Here is a 25,105-nt window from a genome sequence, read left to right on the forward strand (position 1 = left end):
ACCATGCCGGACCACGCTGCGCGGCTCTGTGCTGGGCTGCGCTGTGTGCCGTGCTTGTTGTGCAGTTGTGGTGGAGTGATTCAGTCGGCTATAAATATGTCTGCCCTTTCTATTCGGCCAGCCCAAAGGATTAACAACTCCCCCCCTTCTCTCCCTCCCCCCCTCTCTCTCTCCCTCTCTCTTTCTCCCCCACTCTCTCTCTCTCTCTCTCTCTCTCTCTCTCTCTCTCCCTCTCTCTCTGTGTCCACCCCCAGCCCCCCCCCTAAAAAAGTTTGCTCAGTCAATTCTTGACTGTTTTGGCTGTGTTGGGTGTTTGTATATATGTGTGAGTGTGTGTGTGTGTGATGTACTGTAGTTGGGGTTGTGTGTGTGTGTGTGTGTGTGTGTGTGTGTGTGTGTGTGTGTGTGTGTGTGTGTGTGTGTGATGTACTGTAGTTGGGGGGGACCCTGCAGCGGTGGACGCATGGTTCCAGTGCCACTCTGATTCACCCATATTGCCCCCCTTCACTCTTTCCTCACTCTCTCTCTCTCTCTTCCTCCATCTCTCTCTCCTCACATGCTCCCCCTCTCTCTCACACTGTCCCTCTCTCACCATCTCTCCGTCTCTCCCTCTTTCCCACATCATCACTCCCCACCCCTCTCTCTCTCTCTCTCTCTCTCTTTCTTTCTCTCTCCCATCACTCTTACACTCCCCCTCTCCCCCATCTCTTTTCCTCACTCTCTCACACACTTTCCTTCTCTCTATCCTTCATTCGCTCTATCATTTTCTCCCTCTCTCTCTCCCTCTTTCCTACTCTCTAACACACTCTTTCGCTATCTCTTTCCCTAATTTTCTTTCTCTCCCTCATTCTCTCTCTCTCTCTATCGTTCTCCCTGGTGAAGAGAGAGTGCTCCAGAGTTCTGAGCACTGGGAGACTTTTTAATCTGCAGGCGTGTGCACACGTGTGTGTGTGTGTGTGTGTGTGTGTGTGTGTGCGTGCGTCGCGTGCGTGTGTGCGTGCGTGCGTGTGTGTGTGTGTGTGCGCGTGCATGCGTGTGTGTGTGTGTGTTTTGACCACTGGGAGAGTTTTGAATCTGCAGCCGTATGAAGGGCTGCCAGAGCAGAGCAGACACCGCCATTTGGGGAGCTGACACTCTCTTCCCCCCACACCCCCTTATCAGACACTGGAAGAGACAGGGAGCCCCTGGTAGGCAGCGCAGTGTGTGTGTGTGTGTGTGTGTGTGTGTGTGTGTGTGTGTGTGTGTGTGTGTGGAAGGGTAGGGGGGGTTTATGCAGAGTATTTCTACTTTCATGCCTCCCCTGACTTCTGGAAGCATCTCTACACTGCCATCACATGACACACAAACACACACACGCAAACAAACACACACATATACATATACATATACACACACACACACTGACACACACACGGACAACGGACAGAAATGCATCATGGAAGATATAAATATCCGCTAATCAAATAGCCATATCGCGTGACAGGCAGGTGGGCAGCCGAAGACTGTTAAGCAAAATATTAGAGGGATTTGTGACAATCTGGCTTAATGACCTTGAGGATGTGTGATGTTTCCAGTGGCCACAAATAGTGAGAGCCACAGCTCTGGCCCTTGACATGCGACTAAATGATCAGTCGTCAAAAATGAGTTCCAGCCAAGACCTGTGCATCGCCGCCCCACCCAGAAACAGCTCTACTGCGGTCAAACCTGCACGTCGTCGCCCCACACAGAAACAGCTCTTTTGCGGTCGAACCTGCACAGCCCGCAGCACACTCACTCTCTCCACTGTTCAGGGCCTAAGCCATCACACACACACACACACACACACACACACACACACACACACACACACACACACTACACGGCACATCTCTCTCCTCCACACATTCACACAGTCCCGGAGCGGTGAGCATGCGTTGAGATTCAGCATGCGGTTCGTATGAATCATGGAAGGACCCTACGCCTTGCAATTAAGCAGGCTTCTAACCTCCGGCATCTAACCTACGGGCCCAACGGTAGCTCGAGAATCCAGGTCAGGTCAGCGCCGAGCTGATTCTGGTGTGGCCAAGGCATGACCACCATGAGGAGGAAGAGGAGGAGGAAGAGGAGGAGGAGGAGGAGGAGAGAAACATGAAGAGATGGAAAGATGGAGTCCTCTCTCACTACCCTTTGGACTGTCACGAGGTGGGGAGTTAGCTGGTATAAGGATAGCATTAACTGCTAGGGATTACACCACACATAAACACACACACACACACACACACCAGTGACTACTCCTTCCCAATCCTCTCTCAAGTATCCTCTCGCCACGTTTGCTTTCCATGACATCGCTGGTGCAGTATAACAGGCGGCGGTGGTGGTCAGGCCAAGCGGGAGTCGCTTTGGGTGGGCCTAAATCTGTTAAGATGAGAGAATTATCTATTAATGGACGTAAACAGTGCTAACCTGGAAATGGAATGGAAAAAACCAGTACGGGGAGGAGTAGAATATACCAGCACCCCCACCCACCGCCCTCGGCCAGCACTCAACTCTTCATGTACCGCGGCCGTATATTTATACGTAAATACATGTGATGACGAGAGCTCTCCCGTTTCAATGAAAATACTAGCGCAGGGGTGAGGTGATCCGCAGCACTGGCCAAGAGCAAATCATCGCCGGCGAAGATGACCAGCCCTTCCCCACTCGCGCGGCATAGTGCTAGGGCCAAAGGAAAATATGACACAGCATGCTGCAGCTGGGCCACTTGATGAATTAATGCTGGAATGTCTTATAACTGTGGCGCGATTATAAATAGGGCCTGCGGGCTGAAATCAGATGCCCCGGGATCGGGGTAATAAGATCAAGGAGAGCGGGGCATATTTTTAGGAGGCCGAGGGGCTACCAGATCATGGAAGAGGGGCCAAGTGACCGGGGTGAGTAATGTTGGAGGGGGGGTGAGGGAAGGTCAGTAGCCCCCGTCCAGCGTAAGTCTGAAGCAGCTGTGTGGGTCCTGGAGTGACCGGCCGGCTAGGCGCCTTGGCCCTCTTGCGGGATGCGGCGAGGCACTGCGGTCCACTATGACCACTCTCCCACGGGGCTGGGGGTCAGAGAGCAGGAGCATGGGGGTTGTGGGGGTCAGAGAGAGGGAGCAGCGGCGGCCTGGAAAACTCAAACTCAAACTCAAATAAATAGTCTGGTGACTCTCGATTGGGAAATGTTTGCAACACTTCCCTCGCGACGGGCACTAACTTTGAAATCATTGGTCCAGCCTAACCAATCACATTGATCAGAGATTCCTAACGTTACTTCCTACTTCGCCTAAACTTTACAAACCGACAATAAACAGCACCAACAGTCAGGAAACAATGTATGTGGGTCTTCCTTTGCTGTAAATACATTTCTGCATTTTTCCAACTGCATTTTTTGACATTTGCAGGTGGTGCTGCTTCTGTTTATCACAATAAGTTTCGGTTTCGTCTTCCCCTCTCGTCACTGATTGGCCTGACATGTTTCTTGTCTGAGGTAAACGGTTATGAACTACAGTGTTCCAGAATAGATCTCCCTGAAAGAAGATCTAGGTGGGCGGGACCAGGCTACCTCGTTACCTCTCTACTCTCCACACTTTCACTAGTAGTTATAATGCCCACACTCTTATCCTCTCGACACTTTGACTAGTAGTTATAATGCCCTCACTCTTATCCTCTAGTAATAGTATTGACTAGTAGTTATAATGTCCTCACTCTTATCCTCTAGTAATAGTATTGACTGGTGCAGTAATAAGGCCTATAGACCCTTTCAACAAGAAAAACAAAAACAATGCTTGAACATTCTATTTGGTTCCCAATCTTCTTCATCTGCATTAGAAGCCTTGTGGGGCCAACTATGATGCTGATAATGGAACTCTCTTGAAAGGGTCTATAACAGGGGTGGGCAAAACTGCGGCCCACGGGCCGGATACGGCCCGCCAAGCACTTTCATCCGGCCCGCCGAGCATTTCGTTTGGTTGTCAGGCTGCTTGCTATATTTTTTCCTGCGATAGTTGGTTAGCTTTACTGCAAACTGCTTTTCACTCTCCTTAGAGAACGTTTACAATGTCAATGTCAAAACATCATGTTAAATAGAGATAACATCATGTTAAACTAAGTTAACTCTTAGTTATCTCCTTTGCAGCAGATCTAACGTGAACATTATGCGATCCATTTAATTGGGATTGGTCTACGTGAACATTATGCGATCCATTTAATTGGGATTGGTCTGCACTCACGAGAGGGAGAGAGAGACGCAAGTTCTGGCTTGTCATTGTTGATAAGTGATGTGTCCTTCTTATAAGAAACTTTTAAAAGGAAATCATGAAGGCAACAGTAGTTCCCACTACTGACCATTTAAAAACTGTGAGAGGGCCCAGCCGTAGGTACAGCACTAGCCATAGCGGAGCAGGCAGAAGATCATTGAGAAATAAACGTGAATTAAAGCGACTGTCTAAAAGCGACAGTGCACAATTTATACATTTGTTAAACAGCATAAAATTAGCAGTATTTTTAAGCAATTCACATTTTAAAACAAATACTTTTCATACTAAATTACAGGCTATAAAAAATATATTTTTTTTTATGTGTGTGTCGTTGGGTTTTCAAAACCCAATGTGGCCCTTGAGCCAAAAAGTTTGCCCACCCCTGGTCTATAAGGTCTCCTCTGCATCTTATTCTCTTTCTGTAAGGTGCTTTGGGAAAAGCATCTGCTACATGAATAATGTAAATCTAAATGTCTAAAACTAGCCATGCCAGTCCGATTCTAAGTTTGCCATTCCCTAGAAATGAACTTACTCCTAAATCAAATAAGTCTGCAACAAATAATCGATTAATCGATTAGTTGTCAATAGAGTCCCGAAGCCATGACATAGCGTCGCCAAGGCAGCAATTTCACTGGATCTAAACAAATCAATCTAACCATTGAAATCACCATTAGCGGTGGCTTTCTTAATCTATTTCAATAATGTTACAACGTTTCTAAGATGTTAGTATATTTTTTTACACTGTAGGAATCACATACTACAACATATATTCATCCCAACACGATCAAAATCGTGACTACAGAGTTTTATTTTATCATGGGTTTCCTCCGTAAAAGAGATCTGCATGCAACCTTACAGCATGCGGTTAAAATCCTTTAATTCACAGACGTATTTTGCCTTTATTTTTTAAGCAAAAAACATCACTCTTAACAGCCGCCAGTCTTTGAGAAGACGTGAAATATCCACTGGAATTTTGTTTCTTTATATTAGCCCTGCCAGGGAATCTGTGTTATGTGGGTAAGCTGCTGCCTAGCAGGTAAATCATGTTTAAATGGCTATAGCCTACATTTAAAACAATGTATTAGCTAGAAATGATGCCACATGTCTACATTCAATGCTATAGAGTGTCCCAGTGACTTCCGTTTTACTTCAAGGGACCTATCTTTCAAAAAAATATGAACGGGAGTTAATGGAGAGATAACAATTATTTTTTGGTCCAGTTTGAATTGTGCCACGAATTTCACATATGACATATGATCAGTGGACTACATCTCTCGTCTCGAACGATGTAGCACTACGTCACCAACGTAATAAAACGATAAGATTAGCTGTTATGCTAGTTAACGGTTGCATCTTGCTGCCTGCTATGTCACTTAACAGTATCTAATGTACAGTCTATGGACGAATACAACTTACCAGATGTGTTTAATCCTCTGACTCATGGTATTTTCATCGGCAAGGAAAGCCCAATTAAGACCTGTTGCTGGTATGCTTGTACAATCTAGTGTGGCTGTGAATGAGCTAACGCCCCTAGCGCTGACTGATGGTTTGTAGTCATTGGAATTACGATCTTTCACAATGTTGTAATTCAATAGTTACGAAACAAACTGCAAATGTCTTTACATGAAAAATTGTCTTTAAAATGGACAAACATCATACGGGTAATTCAAGGCACAAGTCAACCGGGACCAGAAAATTATTTCTTTTTCGCCATAGACTGGAGTTCAACATTTTTTGAAAGATAGGTCCTATGGAGGCAAACGGAAGTGGCGTCACCGACTTCCGTTTTACTTCCGCTACAAGGGACCTATCTTTCAAAAAACTATGAACGGGAGTTAATGGAGAGGTAACAATTATTTTTTGGTCCAGTTTGAATTGTGGCACGAATTTCACATATGATGTGTGTGAATTTAAAAGATAATTTTTTCACGCCAAGAAAGTACTGTTGTTCGATAGACTTCAAAAGTTATGTTGGTTTTGTGCTTAATCCGCCAGTGGACTACATCTCTCGCCTCGAACAATGTACGTCACCAACGTAATGAAACGATAAGATTAGCTGTTATGCTAGTTAACGGTTGCATCTTGCTGCCTGCAATGTCACTTAACAGTATCTAATGTACAGTCTATGGACGAATACAACTTAACTGATGTGTTTAATCCTCTGACTCATGGTATTTTCATCGGCAAGGAAAGCCCAATTAAGACCTGTTGCTGGTATGGTTGTACAATCTAGTGTGGCTGTGAATAAGCTAACGTCACTAGCGCGACTGATGGGTTTGTAGTCGTTGGAATTACGATCTTACACAATGTTGTAATTCAATAGTTACGAAACAAACTGCAAATGTCTTTACATGAAAAATTGTCTTTAAAATTGACAAACATCATATGGGTAATTCAAGGCAGAAGTCAACCGGGACCAGAAAATAATTTCTTTTTCGCCATAGACTGGCGTTCAAAATTTTTTGAAAGATAGGTCCCATGGAGGCAAACGGAAGGGGCGTCACCGGGACACTCTATTTAACCCACTTCTAAAGTTTGTTTAGATCCAGTGATTCTGCCGTCATGGAAACGCTACGTCAGACTTTTTTTACTCAATTGAATTAATTGCCAACTATGTTGATAATCCTTAATCAGTTTGTGTCATTTTTTAAGGAAACCACCTCTCTGATTTTACCTCCTTAAAATTAAATATTTTCTGCATTGCTTACAGTACTTCTGTATGACAGTAAACTGAATGCCTTTGACGTGAGGACATATTCTTGGATTCTGGGAAACACAAACCAACATTCTCACCATTTTCTGGCTTTTTATCGACTAAACAACTACTCGATTAATCAAGAAAATAATTGACAGATTAATCAACTTTGGAAATAATGTAAGTTGAAGCCCTAACATCAAATCTGACTGAAACTTAACAAAAATATTGTTAAAAAGTTAAAAGTTAACACATGATGTTCCTCAAACAAACAGTACAGAATTGATCTTTACTGCTTGAAACGTAATTTATTTTACCACAGTAACACACAAGCAAAATGCTAAGAAAGAGTGTTGCACATATTGTGGCTGTGTGGAGTCGGGCAATAACAACATCACTCATCTGACTGAGATGATGTATGATGATGAAGACCATGATGAGGAAGATGATGAGGATAATGACTGCACATCCTACAGAGGGACCATGTGCACAGTTCTAAACATGTGCGGTGTCGAGGACAAATGTGTGGCATGCCACGCGGGCACTCTCGTCCCGCCGCCTGTGCCCGCACCACGTCCAGCACACCTGTATGAGATGCATGGCTTCCACCTCGCCAGCGCGCACACACACTGAGAGCCATATGTGCACAGGTCGCGTACCCACACACACACCCCTGGGTCTCCTTGGGGTTAATGGAGGAGGTTAAACATTGGTCACATGGAACTTCCCTCCCCTCGAACAGAGAACAACTCTCCAAACTCCTCCGACTATGAGAGGGGCAGTAAAAGAGAGAGAGAGAGAGAGAGAGAGAGGGAGAGAGAGAGAGAATGAGGATGAGGGAGAGAGAGAGAGAGAGGGAGAGAGAAAAAGACAGTACAGGATGAAGTGCTCTACTGTGTCTCTGGGATTCAAAACTCCCCCCAGAATTACACCATGAAAAGTGTGAAGAGGCACCATAAGAGAGAGGTAGTAAAAAGGGTGATTGTGTGTCTGTGTGCAGGGAATTGGAGGTGGGGTTGGGGAGTTCGTGTGGCAGGAAGCACGCCTTGAGATTTGCGTTCGCGCCTTCAAAAGGACACGCAGTGCCGCGCAGCGCAGAAAGCTCACGCAGCGGGAACAATCTGAAGGGGGAGAGAGCTGCCAAAGCGACCTGCCTGATGCCAATTCATCTCTCCTTATGAAACGGTTTAAGTTGGAGCGGTTTAACTCGGGCCAAGTTAACTCGAGCCAAGGCGAGGCAAGGAGTGGAGAAGAGAGGAGAGGCGTGGAGAGGAGAGGAGAAGAGAGTAGAGGAGAAGAGAGGAGAAGAGAGTAGAGGAGAAGAGAGTAGAGGAGAAGAGAGGAGAGGAGAGGAGAGGAGAAGAGAGGAGATGAGAAGAGAGGAGAGGAGAGGAGTGGAGAAGAGAGGAGAGGAAAGGAGAGGAGAAGAGAGGAGAGGAAAGGAAAGGAGAAGAGAGGAGAGGTGAGGAGAAGAGAGGAGAAGAGAGGTGAGGAGAGGTGAGGAGAGGAAAGGAGAGGAGAAGAGAGGAGAGGCGAGGAGAAGAGAGGAGAGGCAAGGAGAGGAAAAGAGAGAAGAGGAGAGGAGTGGAAAAGAGAGGAGAAGAGAGGACAGGTGAGGAGAGGAGAGGAGAAGAGAGGAGGGGTGAGGAGAGGGGGGGGGAGAAACCTGGCTGCCACTCCTGCTGTATTAATTTCATCCCGTTACCTTTGGCAACCCACGACCTCTGACCCTGCCTTACCTGTATAAATAGAAAGAACTCATTTCTGGCCGCCAAAGCGCTGAGGGGCAAACATGCCCTGCGTAATGAAGTGTTTAGCGTGTGCATGATTAACCAGCTGGCGGGGGCGGGCCCGAAACCACACGCCATGAAATAAGGGGTAAAATTGATTAGCAATTTTCATTTACACAGCTAAACAAAACCCACTTTGCATAACAGCCTGGTAAGTTAGTGGCAGACCCCAAAAAAAAAAAGCATGAACTTCAGCCAACGACACACTCACACACTCGTTCTCATACACACTCACACGTTGGAGGCCATTCTTTAACTCAGGCCATTAACTCCAGGCAAAGGCAAGGAGGAGTAAAAGAGGAGGAGGCGTGGTGAAGAGAGTAGAGGAGAAGAGGAGAAGAGAGTAGAGGAGAAGAGAGTAGAGGAGAAGAAGGAGAGGAGAGGGAGGAGGAAGAGAGGAGATGAGAAGAGAGGAGAGGGGAGGGAGAAGAGAGGAGAGGAAAGGAGGGAGAAGAGAGGAGAGGAAAAAGGAAAAGGAGAAGAGAGGAGAGGGTGGAGGAGAAGAGAGGAGAAAAGGAGAGGAAGGAGAGGAGAAGAGAGGAGAGGCGATGAAGAGGGAGGCAAGGGGAGAGGAAAAAGAGAGGAGAGAAGGAAAAGAGAGGACAGGTGAGGGAGGAGGAGAGAAGAGAGGAGGGGTGAGGGAGGGGAGAAACCACAGCTGCCTCCTGCTGTATTAATTTCATCCCGTTACCTTTGCAGCCAGACCTCTGACCCTGCCTTACCTGTATAAATAGAAAAGAACTCATTTCTGGCATGCAGCGTGAGGGCAAACATGCCCTCGCGTAATGAAGTGTTTAAGCGTGTGCATGGTAACCAGCTGGCCGGTGCTGGATAATCCCTGCATATGAAATAAAGTGGGGAATTGATTAACTTAATTTTCATTTACACAGCTAAACAAAACCCACTTTGCATAACAGCCTGGTAAGTTAGTGGCAGACCCCAAAAAAAAGCATGAACTTCAGCCAACGCACACACTCACACACTCGTTCTCATACACACTCACACTTACACACACCTGCACTCACACACATACACACACACACACATACACTCTCCCTCTCTCTCTCTTTGTCACACACACACACACACTCACTCTCATACAAACTCACACTCACACACACACACACACACACACAGAGCTCACACACACAGCTTTTTATTGCAAAAGAGAGGGCATAAGCACTGACACGCCATATTATGCAGCCAGGAGAAGGGCCATGGGTTCACATTTGTGGGCCAACGCAGAAGGGCTGAATCAAAACAAAAAGTGCCCGCTCCGCGTAATAGCAGAGGGAGAGAGAGTCCAGCCTTTATTCAGTCATAGTTCAACACACTGGGCCATCTGTGTGTGAGAGAGACAGAGAGAGAGAGAGGGAGAGAGAGAGAGAGAGACACCCGCCTGGCTCGGCACAAGAGCAGGACATATGTGTGTATATCCATCCTGAAAATGTGACGAGAGAGAGAGAGAGAGAGAGAGAGGGGTGGGAGAGACAGGGAAAGAGGACATTAAATCCGTTGAGTGCAGGCCACAGCCAGTTTAGAGGACAAGAGGCAGATTAGGACATATAGGAACATATAGGCACTCAGTCATCAGTCTCTTAAGATATTATACATTGATTTTTGTGGAACTGTTTTTGAGAGTTTGATTTTACATTGCGAAAAGTAACCGCAGGTTTGCTATGTCCAAGCTGTGTCTGACACAAGGTCATAGGACATATGCTCACTTCAGTTATATTGTCACACACTGAAACACAACGGTGCTTATATAACAGCATAAATATAACCACATCATTACTATTATTTTCATAATATTGTTTTGTCATATTATGTGCCAAAAAATAAATGTTATAGCATATAGTAACACTGCTTCAAGCTTGGCATCAAGCTAACATTACCAATTTACCAGCCTGTATTATGCTGTTGCGGTGATCTGGCATTGTGTGCAATCTGCGTCAAACAACTAACTACCAAGTTAAACTAAACCAGCTAACTAAGTCACATAATCTATACACAACACAAATAAGCATTTTTTCTGTACTTCTTAGTTTAAATCTAAGGTCACTTTCATAGTAAATTACCACTTCAATAGGTGCAGGAAAATGTTTAATAGAGGCTTAGTTAATGATAAACTGTACTTAACGCAACCCTTCTGGGCATTTATACAGCACATGATTGTTCTGGTTATATATTAGTGGTCACCACATGGTCCCTAAAATAAAGTGTTGGAAAATGTCCTCATTATTATGATATCATGTGTCCTGTGCAGACTCCCATGCAACACTGTTCAGTGGATACTTGCCAATATAACTACGAATGAATAGTATCTGACCTCTTCCTAATTAACAGGACATTCCACTGAACTTCTAAAGAGACAGCATTACTCACACCTCCAGCAGTATAAAAGACATATGGCTAGAGAGGAGACGCACGGCAGTGATGGCAAATGGCCCTCTGACTGGAGATGACCTCTCTGGGCTCTAAAGCGCTGCGCTAATAACCAGGGCATCAAAACATGCCAGTGTCACGTCTACATGGGTTCGCCCCGCTGCCACCGAAGCGTCCGCAATGCACGATGTTATCTCAAGGCTTTTCTCCCACGATCACGTTGCAGAGGGGTTTGTAACGGCTGAGCCAGGAATGTTCCAGAAAACAATAGAACGCCTGCATGGAAGAGTGCATGTGTGTGTGTGTGTGAGCGATGTGCTAAATCAAAACAGCAATCCTAAATAGCACCACACAGCACATAGTGTGTACATTTCAAGACCATTTTGATGTCTGCTCGACAAGGCCACAGTGCTCAATGGATTCACTCCTTCAAGCAGACTAACATTTACAGGTGCAATGATGCATTTTGTGCTCATCATGATTAAGACGATGCCTATATTAAATCATTATGTCTGTGTACGATCTGCATCTGATATCTGCTACACCTATGGAGTGCATTATCTGTTCAGCAATTCAAGAAATAGTTGTTAATTATCAGGACTTTACCTACAAGAAAATGAACATATTGTATAATGTCTTTCGTACTTGAGCTATTGGCTCATAAGGTGTGTTTATAACTATGAAATATGGAGGATGATCACAAAGCGTTTGTTCACATGGTTTGTTCACTACCTGCAAATACACAGGCAGCTCCTCAGGCTCAGCCCCTTCTGTTTGGAGAGGCTTTTGACTATTACACCAAGAAGCCAGCATGGACCTGTCTAAATCTACTTTTCCCGCAATTCTGTCTCAAATTCAGCTGCAGAAAGAGCTAAGGTTATGCAAGCAAGACGTAAGGATATGGGATACGGCCGTGTTTGGGGAACTACACAAGAAGTACCGTATACACACACACACACACACACACACACACACACACACACACACACACACACACACACACACACACACACACACACACACAGCGCCTGACCTTGACTCTTTCCATACAGTCTCACAGAGATGCTCTCTGGCATGCCTACTTTAGAACAATGTTTCGGCAGCACTTAAAACTGTTATTAGCGAGACGATGCATAAAGCAGGCATTAATATCAGAACAGAAGGTATGCAAATGAGACAAACAGCTCAAATCTGGAGGTGGATTATTAACGGCCCCATATCCTCCAGCGCACTCCCCTCAGAGAGGCCTCACATTGCACGCTACTACTGCTCAGAGGCTATGACCACCGCCAGCCAAGTGAAAATCCCATAGCCTGGATGCTGCCACACACACACACACACACACACACACACACACACACACACATACACACACACACAAAAGATTATATATAAGGTGAGCCTTGCTGACAGACAGTATAAGCAGAAAAAAAACAGCAAAACTTCTTACCCATGCACTGTACACAACTCCAAATTTAATTTTCTGCAAGATTACACACAATAATTACTAGCTTTATGAACCTCCATAACTAATGGCTTCCAATTAGAGGATCTATAGGTATCGATCTGTTAAGAATTTGAGGGTAGGTGTAACACACTTATAGAGAGGCAGAGGGTTTTCCTGGTGCTGGGCTAAAAAGGGTGGAAATTCAACTGAAAACCTCCCCCATTAGATTTCCCGTTAGCTTTGTTTGATTTTGTTCTGTGTTTTTATAACCCTGGTGATTTTTGCAGTGTTTTATTTTGTATTGTTTTTGCGTTATTTTTCCATGTACTTATTCAAACACAGTCCACCCCAATTTAGTCAAAAGTAACACTGAAATACAAATTAATTCATGCAACCGACATTATCATATAAAGCATTCATTAAAAGCTTGAAGTGCGGCATTCCTCTGCGACTCCTACAACACATAATTAAAGACAAATTATAATTTGTCAACAGCCTGAAATGGCTTCCCGGGCACCGCTAGTGGAAGGTTCCACAGAGGCAAATGGGCTTCCTGGCTCAAGAGGAGAAGCCTTCTAATATGCACGACGTGCCACAGTAGTCAGATTTATAGGTTACATCTCCAACATTGTTTAGTCTGATGGTTAATTATTCAACAAGCGAAGGATCCTTCAGAGAGAGAGAGAGAGAGAGAGAGAGAGAGAGGAGAGAGAGGCTGCACTAATAAACCATTGGAGATTAATTCACTCGGCTGAACCACAACTCAAACTTTGGGCTTCCATCATAGAAAGTTACAGACGAAAGTGACTGAGATACACAACGAGGCATGATGCAATACATTCTAATATGACAACACGACTCAAGATTAATGGGCTCTGCCAAGAATGTGTGATATTTATTCCCAAACAACACAAAAACAGCTCAGAACTCAGCGTGACATTGTTACAGACACGCAACGTGGGCGAGAGGGTGCTAGTGTTTATCAGATATCCTTAATTGAGTCAATGTCATTAATCCCATTCTCCTCAAAGCTACTTAAAAGCCTACTCGTACTGGGAATTAAAGGTGGTCTGTGTAGAGTAGGAAAAGTCTTCCGTGAAACGTGTTGTAATCCAGAGGATGAAGTTTCTAAATACTTCTCCTCAAGCCAATTAATGAATGCTGGTCTGGCCGCAGAGCCTTCATGTAATTTTAGATGACCAACTTCCTGGCAAATCAAAAGGCCTTTATGGTTCTAAATGAATGCACAGGGGCCTTTCCTCAACTGTGGATTTAAATCCTCCCTAAACTAAACACACACACACACACTTGCTGGCATGCTTAGGAATACATTGAGAGAGCAGGGCTGGGGCCCCTTTAACTTGATGGATACATTATGACACAGGAATACTAATCACAAGATCAACTTTGGTGGAGTCCACAGGATTTGAGAAGCCTTCCGCTCTGCAAAGCAAACCGTGGATTAGAAGTAAATAGAGGCTTAACGGGACCAGGGAGATATGCAGTACAAACACAAGACTTGAAACAATGGCAGAAGACCCTAAAAGCCCACCCCCCCAAAAAACCCCAACCCACCCCCCTCCAATAGCCCTGTGAGGAGTAAAAGAGAACTGCTTGACCACACTTGGAACACCTGCGGACCATGTGACCGAGGTGGTTAATTCCCATTCAACATCATTTCCCCTGCTTGCTAGGGCGCTGATATCTCTCTCCCTATGGTGGCCTCCCCTCCACGATGGGCGGGTCGGCAGGACAAGACTCTGGGTCTTTGGTTACCAGCTCCAACATCTAGAGGATGACGGAATGCAACATCTGAGTGTGTGTCTGTGTGTGTGTGTGTGTTACGCACAGATGAGATATTTGAGACTCAGGATATCAATAGAGAGAGCTAATGCATCCACAGAGGAAGAAGATTAATTTATCTATAACGTGAGCCAGTGATGCCACATTAAAAACACCCTGAACGATGTACAGGCATTTCATTTCAACGTGCCTCTTAATCCCAGCAGAACCCTAGTATGTGTGATAAGGGCAAATATGTAGATGGCCAGTGAATATTTAAATAATTGAGTGTGACCTCAATTGGCTGGCCAAAAAAAAAAAGGAAAAACAAGCCAACCCAACCCAACCCACACATAGCTGCAGAGGATTTTCGAATGCTCTAAATAATTACAGCCAGATTACAACCGAGATAGAGAGGCAGAGACAAACAGCTCGACATTTCTACATCTGCAAAATATGTGCCTGGCATCAACAACCACCGCTAACAATTCCAGCGTGGGAGTGCTTTTCGTAAAGCCTCTCACAGGCAGGCAGGCAGGTAAGCAGGCAGGCAGGCAGGCAGGCAGGCAGGTAAGCAGGCCTTCCTTTTCCCTTTCCCATGCAGCCATCTGCCTGCCTGTCCATTCACCTCCAGGTTAACCTACTAAACATTCCTGTCATAACAGAGACGTGATATGCAGGAAGATGATCCACTACACACAAAAGCAATATCTCAGAGGCATCATCTTGGGCTCTCTCAGATAGGCTGCGGAGACAGAAAACATGAGCACTAGCTGTCCTACATAGCAAGAGAGAGAGAGAGCACGGCAGTCGCCGCCGTGTTCATGAAACTTTTGGCATCCTATTCTGAAGCATACGGCACTTTGTCTCTGATATAATCCCCTGTCAGAAGCATTAGGCGCATAAACACAATCGCCACGCATCCTCCACCGACGCCTCTGGCTTGCCTGGCTGCCAGCTCTGTGCCGAGCAGCAGGTTACCCACACACCCTGCTGGCACGCCCTGTCTAAGTGTGCCTTACTTACGCTGCTTCCTGGCTTTCTTCACTGAGTTCTGGTGCAGTTTCAAGGACAAGGACAGTTCGGTCGCCGGTCGCCAGTCTCGACTCTCGTCTTGCCTCACGCTTCCACTCTCTCTCTGTCTCTCTTTTCCTCTCTCTCTCTCTCTCTGTTTCTCTCGTTCTCTTCTTCCAGTGGGGCGGCCACAGCAAGCGGGTTCGGTCTGCGAATCAGAGGAGGTTGAGCGTTTCTCTCAAAATCATTAAGCAGGACCTGTCTTGGCCACTGTGTGTGTGTGTGTGTTGAGAGAGAAGACGAGATGGGAGGGAGTGGACAGAGAGAGAGTGGGAGTGTATGTATGTGTGTGTGTGTGTGTGTGTGTGTGTGTGTGTGTATGAGAGGGAGAGCGAGAGAGAGGGCTACTGGGCTTACTGACCGGCTTGTTCTCTGCTTGTATACTCACACAGGGCAGAGCAGAGCAGAGCAGAACAGCAGCTGAGCTCCGATTGCAAGCCTGCAGAAAAGAGCAGCTTTACTGAAAAGCAGCAGCATCACGTTTCAGGGAAGTCGAAGCCAGAAATGGGAGCTGACTTTCACGATGCGACCAGTCTCTGCACTTTACTCCCCGATGCTCCCCCGTCTCAAAAATGAAAAATGCCCCTCCACCAATTAAGGAGGAGAGCCTCAAAATTAGACAGACAAACAAACAAACAAACAAACAAATAAACAAACGTGTCTATTTTAAGGATAGCTCATATTTCCTCTCCTCCTGCCTCTACTACACATAGGCACGTCAGTCACTGACTCTCTCTCTCAGGAAAATACCAAACGCCACAGAGCCAGTCCCCACCGAATCATTACCAAACTGAGCACTCTGCTTGTAAACCAAACAACGGGAAACCTAAAACAGGGAGAAAGTGAGATCCAAAAAGAAAAGATGTGGAGACATACTGCCAGCCAGATGGTAGGAGACAGATAGACAGCCAGCTAGACAGACAGACAGACAGATAGATAGATAGATAGATAGATAGATAGATAGATAGATAGGCAAAAATATAGATAGATAGATAGATAGATAGATAGATAGATAGATAGATTATTTTTTATTTATTTTCCAATTTCAATTATACTTATTCGCTGAGTGTTATTTGCACTACAGGACACTTCACACCTCTGAGCACATATCACCAATTATGGTAAATGCTCCTGTTCATGCCAACTGTACGGACTGTAACTTCTCCCTGCTGCGCGCTGGGTAACCAGACTGAATAAAGTGGGGTTTCAGCAAGGGCACTGGGACTATTTCACGAAGAGAGATGTGTTGGTGATTTATATTGGTTGAAACTGCAGCACGCCTCAAGCTTGCGTTACAACCAGGCGGGTGTTCCATCAAATTCAACACGTCCAGAGTGCTTGTGTCTGACAGACGTCCGCGCGGTTTGCAAAACGACGGTCTGTCGAAATAGAATTGAGCAATTTCTCGGGCTCCAGGAAGGAATTTATTTAATCCCGGGCGGCTAACTGTGTTCATGTCAGTGTAACCAAACATTTCAAGGACAAGAGCTGCACTAACAAACAATGCGCATCGGGTTGATCGACACCAGGTCGAACTTACGATAACTGTGACAGGACCGCGCTCCAGAAACCGCACGCTTTATATGAAAGCAGTCTTGCGAACAAGCACCCAGTGAGACGTGTATATAAATGGCCCGAGACAGTATAATATAAAATTCTTGTTTGAGGATATTGACTCTCCGCGCGTTGAAACTGAAACGTGGGTGAAATTGATTATCAGCCAATGATTTGAATGTGTTGCTTGCTTTTTTATGGCAACCCCATCTTCAGGCGTGATGTGAAGAAAAGGAGGTACAGAGCCATAAAAAAGATGCACAAAATGTATGCGCACTTATAAGATATAAAGCTTCAGTTACCTTGTAAGTCTGATGTGTGGCGGGTGTCCAGGTAAAACTGGTGCTTAAAGGGACAGAGGTTGCTTTCAGGCAGGAAAAAGTGCACTCCACTCGGATGCACGGGCTTGGCAGTCTCACATTCACCACCTTGAACCGGACGTGTTCACTTTGAAAATAGGGGTTCTGTGAAAAAATACAAAATGTTTCCACGGCACCTCTTCAACTACAACCGAGACTTTTCGGCTACATGAACATGTTATCGCGCGGTAAATCGAAAAACAGTGGGACTGGTTGAGGGGAAAGAACGCAGAGTATTCGCAGCAAACATTTCATTGCTATTGAATCCCTATGAACATAGTGTGGCCGCCCGTACTCAGCCTGACCCAAAACGTCATTTAGCACCACGAGGTTTTTGAGTCAAACTGCAAGATGAAGAAAAACTAAAAAAACGGAAGATGACATGAGACGTCCCCTCTCTCAACTATATTAAAACAAAAAAGAAATACCTTTAGTAAGTGGACATTGCCTCACCTTTCATCTGGCCAGTTGTTCGGTTGTCTGTAGGAGACTAAATCTTTGCTTATTTGTATAGCCTACACAAACAACAGTGACACAGCATTCTGAGTTAGTTCAACCTCTTATGTATGTCTTATTTAGACTATCATTTTATGGGAACTGAAAGGCAGCATAGGGCACACTTCACCTTCTGTTCACCAGGACTAGAATCAAGAGACAAGAAGAAGAGTATGTCAACAAATAGCCTGTCGCCTATTCAACATGTTTTGTGTGGGTCACTACATAGCAAATTCTGTATGTGAAATGGAATTCCGTAATCTGACAGCATTTTAAACACCAAAGCAAAAGAGTATTATAACTCCTCAGATGCTGAGAACCCCCTCACTGGGTCTGATGAGGGGGTTGCTCTATTTTAATGGCTTAATTACACATGTATTTTATTATTGGCTTCCATAGCATTACTTTACATAGAATACATATGAATGTTATTACACAACACTTTAAAGGTCTAGGCCTATTCAACTGAAAATGTATGTGGTTGACTCCCGGGTACTCATGAGGCCTTTTGGAGAAAGTGCAGGAAGGGTCCAATGAATGTAACAACTAAACACACACAATTCTTCTGCTACAGCAAGAAATGTTCCCTCTAGCAGACATTTGGAAATCATTTGGCTTGTTATGCATCAACACCTGCCCAGGTAAGAGAAATAAAACCACGTCCTTCCAATGATAATATTGAGTTAACCTGTAGTAAGAAAAACAAATAAAACGTACAGAAACATACAGGATCAGATTTATTATTATAATTATTATTATTATTATTATTATTATTATTTTAAGCCTAGCTCACAACTGCCTAACTGTATTACATATTTTTGGAGTCCATACTACCCTTAAAACAAATCACGTAGGCCATTATAGAGGCAGCTAACGGCTCTCAGCCAAGACTACAGTGTCCACATATGCTGGTGGTAGCCTACAGTAAGTATCTCTTCCACCAAGCAGAGCCCAGCCAAGCCGATGTGATAATTTAAATGTGGGCTCCGTAATGCTATGCCTCACTATTACTGCCAGGGGATTATTAAGCGCATGTCCTCTTCATTCAAAACAACCCTCCCACGGCGAGCGGTGTCATCGAGCACCCTGCGGCCCCGAGTGCTAATGTTACGTACTGTATATGTCTTCCTCCCACACCTACACCTATAGCACTGAAGGCTCTGACTCCAGTGGCGGCAGGGCGCTAAGGCTGTCAGTGTGGAAGCAGCACAGGCTCATGTACAGTGGATTATACTAGTCGAGAAGAGTGACGCCTGAAGACTATCTATGTCTTTACATACAGTGTACATCTGAATGTTTATCATTTAGACATACATATGTATGTCTTTAAATCTATTTATCTGAATGTTTATCCTTTAGACATACATATGTATGTATTTAACCTTACAGTTATATATCTGAATGTTTATCCTTTAGACATAGAGTACATCTGTATGTCTTTAAATCTATTTATCTGAATGTTTATCCTTTAGACATGCAGTACATCTATATGTCTTAACATACAGTATACAAACATCTGTATGTATTTACATCTATACATCTGAATGTTTATCATTTAGGGACAGAGGCTTACCTCAGTGACTGATCACACTATGTGAGAAATTAGAAATTAAGCAAAATGTGAGTTTGTTAAATTGTTTTATAAATCCATTATGTTAAAGATTCATTCAACAACATTGGTTAATGCATCAGGTAATTAACAATTAACAAATCATGAACACCAGTATAGACCATGCAATGTCATGTAATGCAAAGCCATGCAATGACTGTGGTTCGTATTAAAAGGAGCTAAAGTATTGTTTTAGAATACATTCTGTGGTTGGCTTTCTATAGTAATACTATGACAACAATAGACCTCTGTATTCTATACTTGAAATTTCAACATTCAACTACCAGGAAAAGCATCTTATACCCAACTCCATGAACCATTCATAAACCATCCAAACACCCATGCATGACAAATTTTCTCCACTTTTCAAAGAAGCAGTCAGTATGAACAGATCATTAACTTCAACATTGCAAATTAATCATTAGGTAAAATTCAGTACTGAAGTTAATATGTTACCAATGATAACCACTACATTCACTTAGTGTTGCCTCAAGGCACATGAGTATTACCTGTTGCCTATTCTTTGTTTGGCACTACATGCAGGATACCAGCTTTAATGATATACAAATATAATTTCTGAAATTCTATATATTCTTTAAATCCAACAATTGTGTTCCTTAATGATTATCCTAATATTTATGATCTTTTGACAATCTACCCACCTAGTATTGATTCACTGTAAAAAGAAAAGTGATTCCCTGAGTATACAATATGTTCTGTAAAAAATGCTACTACTACTACTGCTATTGTGATGACTAATGATAATAATAATAATAATAATAACAGTTAATAGCAGCATCATATATCTTCTGCATCTTCATGCTGTATATTTGTAGACATCCTGAAGAGAAAAGACAGTTTAATACATGCTCAGCTGGAGTGTAGGGATTCTCTGGCTCGGCACACTCGCCTCAGTACAGCTTCGGTAAAACAGTACACCACTCACAGCATGTGCAGTGCAGCCTCCATGTAGAAATAAGTTTACTCCTTTGCTTTTGATCTTTGAAGTGTATTAACTTAACTTTAAAGGTCGAGAGATGGTGTGATATCGTAACTCTTCCCCCTCAGTACCTCTGAGAGGGCCCTCTAAGTCTCTCCTCAGGTGCGATACGGTACAGTGTGTGCGATCAACTTTAGGGGGTGTCACGGCAGGTGACTGAGGAGGAAGGAGACTGGCCCCTAATTACCGGGAACAATCAATCAGGTGCCAGACACAAACCCCGGGCCCCTATGCAACCAAATCCACCAACTTTAGCTGACGCAGGACTAAAGTTCGGCTTCATCTCTGTTGCACACAGCCTCTCAAAACTCCCACAAGACACCCCTAGAGACGCCCAAGAGACGCCCGCTCGAGGTCACATCCCAAGTTTCACCCCCACAGCCACCGGGCATTTGTGAGAACCCCGGGAAATGTATATTAATAACCAGTATAGGGCATTGTGATGTGGATGGTCTGTCATTAACGCCATCGCCTGCTCGCACGCGCTCAAGTGCGATACGGTACGAGAGAACGGGGGAGAGGCTGGCGACGGCAGGCTGACGCCAGGCCCCGGTGCCGGATATAACCACCCGGCTGTACTGTTTCAGTCTCTCAGACGAGGCATGAGGAGGTCAGACAACACCCAAGTGTTACCACTCGAATCTGTCCATTCCTCAAGTGCCCCCCAGGAAAGATCCCTCCCAAGGGGGAATAAAAACGAAAATGAAACCCTCGCCACACACACACACACACACACACACACACACACACACACACACACACACAGATCACTACACCCCTCCCCTTACTCCACCTATTTTGTGTCCCCTCCACCTTGTTGCTGCTTAGTTGCATGGATACCCCAGGCCTGCGTTCTTTGTTTATGCGGTAACCGTATCACTTCAGATATCATACTTGCTGGTTTTATTTATGTCTTGGCACTGATAATTTAGTTGGAAGAAATATATTTCCATGCCCTAAACCATGAATCTTAATCTGGTAAATACACGGCTGATTGGATTTATGACTTATTTATTAAACTTAAGACTAATCTTAATCTGGTAAATACACGGCTGATTGGATTTATGACTTATTTATTAAACTTAAGACTAATTGGATCTGGACTCTTTACTCTTTCAGTAAATCAATCTGTCTTGTTTTAAAAAGTGACACAGCTCACATTAAATGAAATTAGCACCATGCTCCACTCTCTACACAAAGTGGCAGGAATGAATGGAAAACATGTCCTTAGGGTGATAATATATATACGGCCCTGCGTTAATGCAACAGTACATAAAATAGCAATGGTTATGAAATCACCAGAGTTTGAGTGGTTTTACAGTCTAGCACATGTGCTGCGTTGGTGCAAGAAAGCTTTTAAAAAACTGCTGTTCATACCACACACATTACAGTTTCATAGATGATGGTGCATTATAACAGGGAGGAAGGGTGACCAAAAAAAACAAACTGACTAGAGATTAATAAAATCATGTTAAATCTTTACTTACACAAAGGCTTGAAATACAATTTGAGTTGAAATCATCTTCATGTATTATTTGTATGTGTCTGTCATCTACAGTATCTATCTATCTATCTATCTATCTATCTATCTATCTATCTATCTATCTATCTATCTATATATCTATCTATCTATCTATCTATCTATATGTCTATCTATCTTTAGTGTTTGTAAACAAATGAAATATGTGGATGCCTTACTGAAATCTCACAGTGATGTTAAAATGTCATTTAACATAATGAACATAACTGCATAAAATTTACGAAAAAGAAATGTCATGTCTGACTGGAGTGGGATATTTTTTGTTTTTTGTTTTCATTCTTATGATAATTTACTGTACAAATATATCTAAATATTTGTAAACTTTGTATGCTTGGCCTGTTTGAGAACGTTCTTGTTAGGATGTGAATGTCAGGGTCATGCATACAAACAAACAAACAAACAAGATTCCAAGATTCCAAAAAGTCACATTTAAGGAATTCTTCTAGCATCAGCACCTTGGAGAGTTCCCAACACCAGCATGGAACATACACGCCTTTATTCCTGGCCTTCCTTACGTATTTCCACGCAGGCCATACGCACAACCTGTTGTTGTGAAGGTCTGCAACAAGCGTGATGATTTTTTTTTTCATCCATTATAAATATTTGTTGATGCTTTAGTAGAGGTGGACGTTTTACGTCGTAGGCTGCACTCATGTCTGTGCAGAGCAAAGCAGAGCAACATTTCTGTACGTTCTGTCCGATATGTTTCTAGCTATGAGTATGCAAGAAATATCACTTGCGAGTTGTAGCAAAGGTAAACGTTTAAAATTATTGATTCAATAGTATTTTAGTAAAGCGCAGTAGCCTAGCTATTGTGATAAATGAAAATCGTCCATCGAAGAGTGTTTTCGGGGAAACGGTTCGATGAGTATGACCTGTTGGACCCAAACTTACTGGCAGAAAATAAGAGAAAGCATCTCAATAGGGCTTTTGCTGTTCAAAACCCCAAATCAGGCTATTCATAGTCTGAAATCTGCTGAGAAGTTACTTTTAAATATTTGAAAAAAATCAATGAAGGCCACTGTGACTGTATAGCAATGCAAGAAACCCGCTCCCATTATGTCCTCGCTCTGAGATTTTTTTTTTTAGTGTAAAATAGGCCTGTGCACATATTCTTGTCGCGTTTGAGTACACAATGCAAAGACCCACGCCCCTTCCTACATGACCGGGTAGGCTATACATACCGAGATACCGAGTCTCTTTGCTGCCACCTAATGCAGATCCTTCCCTGCAGATCTGTCTCTGCCTCGCTATGGCAGGTTTAATCCTCGCAAAGAGAGGCTCGCTGAGCGGGCGCCCTGTTTCGGCCACGGCAGGCGACCGGGATTTTCGGCAAACGAGGAATTTGTGATATGCTAATTTAATCATTTCTGTCTAGCCTCGCGCCTATCAATCTAATCACTTCATCAGTATTCGCAGGCAGTAGAGCCGCGTGCACAAATACTGGAGCAGCCTTTCATCCGAGGTGTGTCCCCCTCTTTTAATTTTAGTGATGGTTCGCTTTAATTATTATGAAAATTAAATCAAATGTAATCACCAGATTAAAGCAACCTCCGTGATAATTCAACAGCTCCAACATAAATCTATAAATCCCCAGAAGCACAAGACATGCTCCTCTGCCGGCGATTAAAACATTTAACATCTAACCAAACTATTGCATATGTTGGGAATTCTACTTTGGGAGTGTGGGCAAACCAACCGACTTGGAAATATACTGAATTTATAATATTCAGATTTTAAAATGTGAACTGTTTTTGTTACATAGGGCCAAATTGGGAAATACTGTGTGTGTGTGTGTGTGTGTGTGTGTGTGTGTGTGTGTGTGTGTGTGTGTGTGTGTGTTGTAATTTCTGTAAATGGGTTTGTGTGTGTGTGTGTGAGAGAGAGAGAGACAGAGAGAAAGAGAGAGAGAGAATGCGCGCGCCTGTGTGTGCGCGCACATACCTGTGCGCCACAACACTAGTCGTGCACGCTGACTTGAGCGCTCTTGATTGTGATAATTATTGTTTCTGTGCAATGTCAGGCGATCTTTACTCTTAAATGTTTATAATATGTAAATCTGATAAACTTAGGGCAAAAACGAAATGTTTATACATTCTGATGTATAATTAACCATCTGACAATAAAGTACATTTATTTAGATTTTAGCTGCGTTTGTGTAAAGCCATATCTATGTGTGATTTTAGGACAGGATGAGCGCGCAGCAGTAAGAGAAATTACCCGCTCTTCTTTGATGACTAGCTTACCTGGAATAACACTGGTTGTGATACACTGACTGTTACGCGCCAACACAGAAGGGAAAGCGCGGGCTGGCTATGCAAATCTACCGAAACAGCGCATATTACTATCAGGAATATATGACAGTTCCTAATATGCAAACGTATATGCACAATTATGTAGGTACTCACATGGTCACGGGCGTTCGTATGGACACTAATTGGCTGGTACGCGCGGTTTGTCTTTTTCTGTTCCGCAGAGCGTTCGGAGATCGCTTCAGGTGTCGATCACTTTGCGGCTTCAATCGGCACCGGTTTTTTTGGATGCCTCCGGGTTGTTGCGCAGAGCCGACTATAAATAGGTAACTTTTTGATGGAATCGGCTAACAAATGAGAGAAGACGGCGTAATTTTGCGCAGGAGCCCCCTCTCTCTGCAAGAACTGCCCCCTGATCTCGAAGATCTAAAAACAAAGTTGGAGCATATTCGAAGGAATTTTAATTGTCAACCCCAAATTAACACGGGTAGTACGGGAATAGTGTAGATGATGGGATCATGCAGTTCTTGCTTTTGTTTTCTTAACTTTTGTTGCTACATTTTACTGAACGTCTTTCCTAACGGCGAGAGTAACCTGAGTAAGGTCCAGAACACGTGTGTTTTCCTAACGCATCAGTGATGCTTCTGACTCGTCAAACTAAAGCATGTAGGCTAATGATGGACGTCTCATTATTCGGTTCAAGTGTGGCAGTAAAGAGAGGGCGCTTAACTAGTCTATGGTAATGCGCAAAAGCGCACTTCTCCACGGCAGTGGAGAATAGGTGACCGCACGTCCATAAACATGCTTGCCGTGTGTCACCCACCCTCTGACACCGGGAAGATGACGTAAGTGCCAG

The 25,105-nt window shown here is 44.0% G+C and overlaps 1 protein-coding gene across 3 annotated transcripts in view; it reads right to left on the reverse strand.

Moving 5' to 3' along the window:
- Positions 1 to 24,535, reverse strand: part of esrrga (estrogen-related receptor gamma a) — a 218,073-nt gene extending 193,538 nt beyond the window's left edge. Inside the window, exon 1 of one of the 3 annotated variants that reach the window (XM_048228028.1) lies at positions 24,406 to 24,535. The gene's annotated coding sequence lies outside the window, so the exon portion shown is untranslated. Of the gene's footprint in view, positions 1 to 17,296; positions 17,377 to 24,405 lie in introns of those variants that run through there. The other 2 variants (XM_048228031.1, XM_048228030.1) reach the window with 2 other exon arrangements.
- Between the last annotated feature and the right edge of the window lie 570 nt (positions 24,536 to 25,105).

This window comes from Alosa alosa, chromosome 19 (assembly GCF_017589495.1).
Source record: "Alosa alosa isolate M-15738 ecotype Scorff River chromosome 19, AALO_Geno_1.1, whole genome shotgun sequence".
NCBI lineage: Eukaryota > Metazoa > Chordata > Actinopteri > Clupeiformes > Clupeidae > Alosa > Alosa alosa.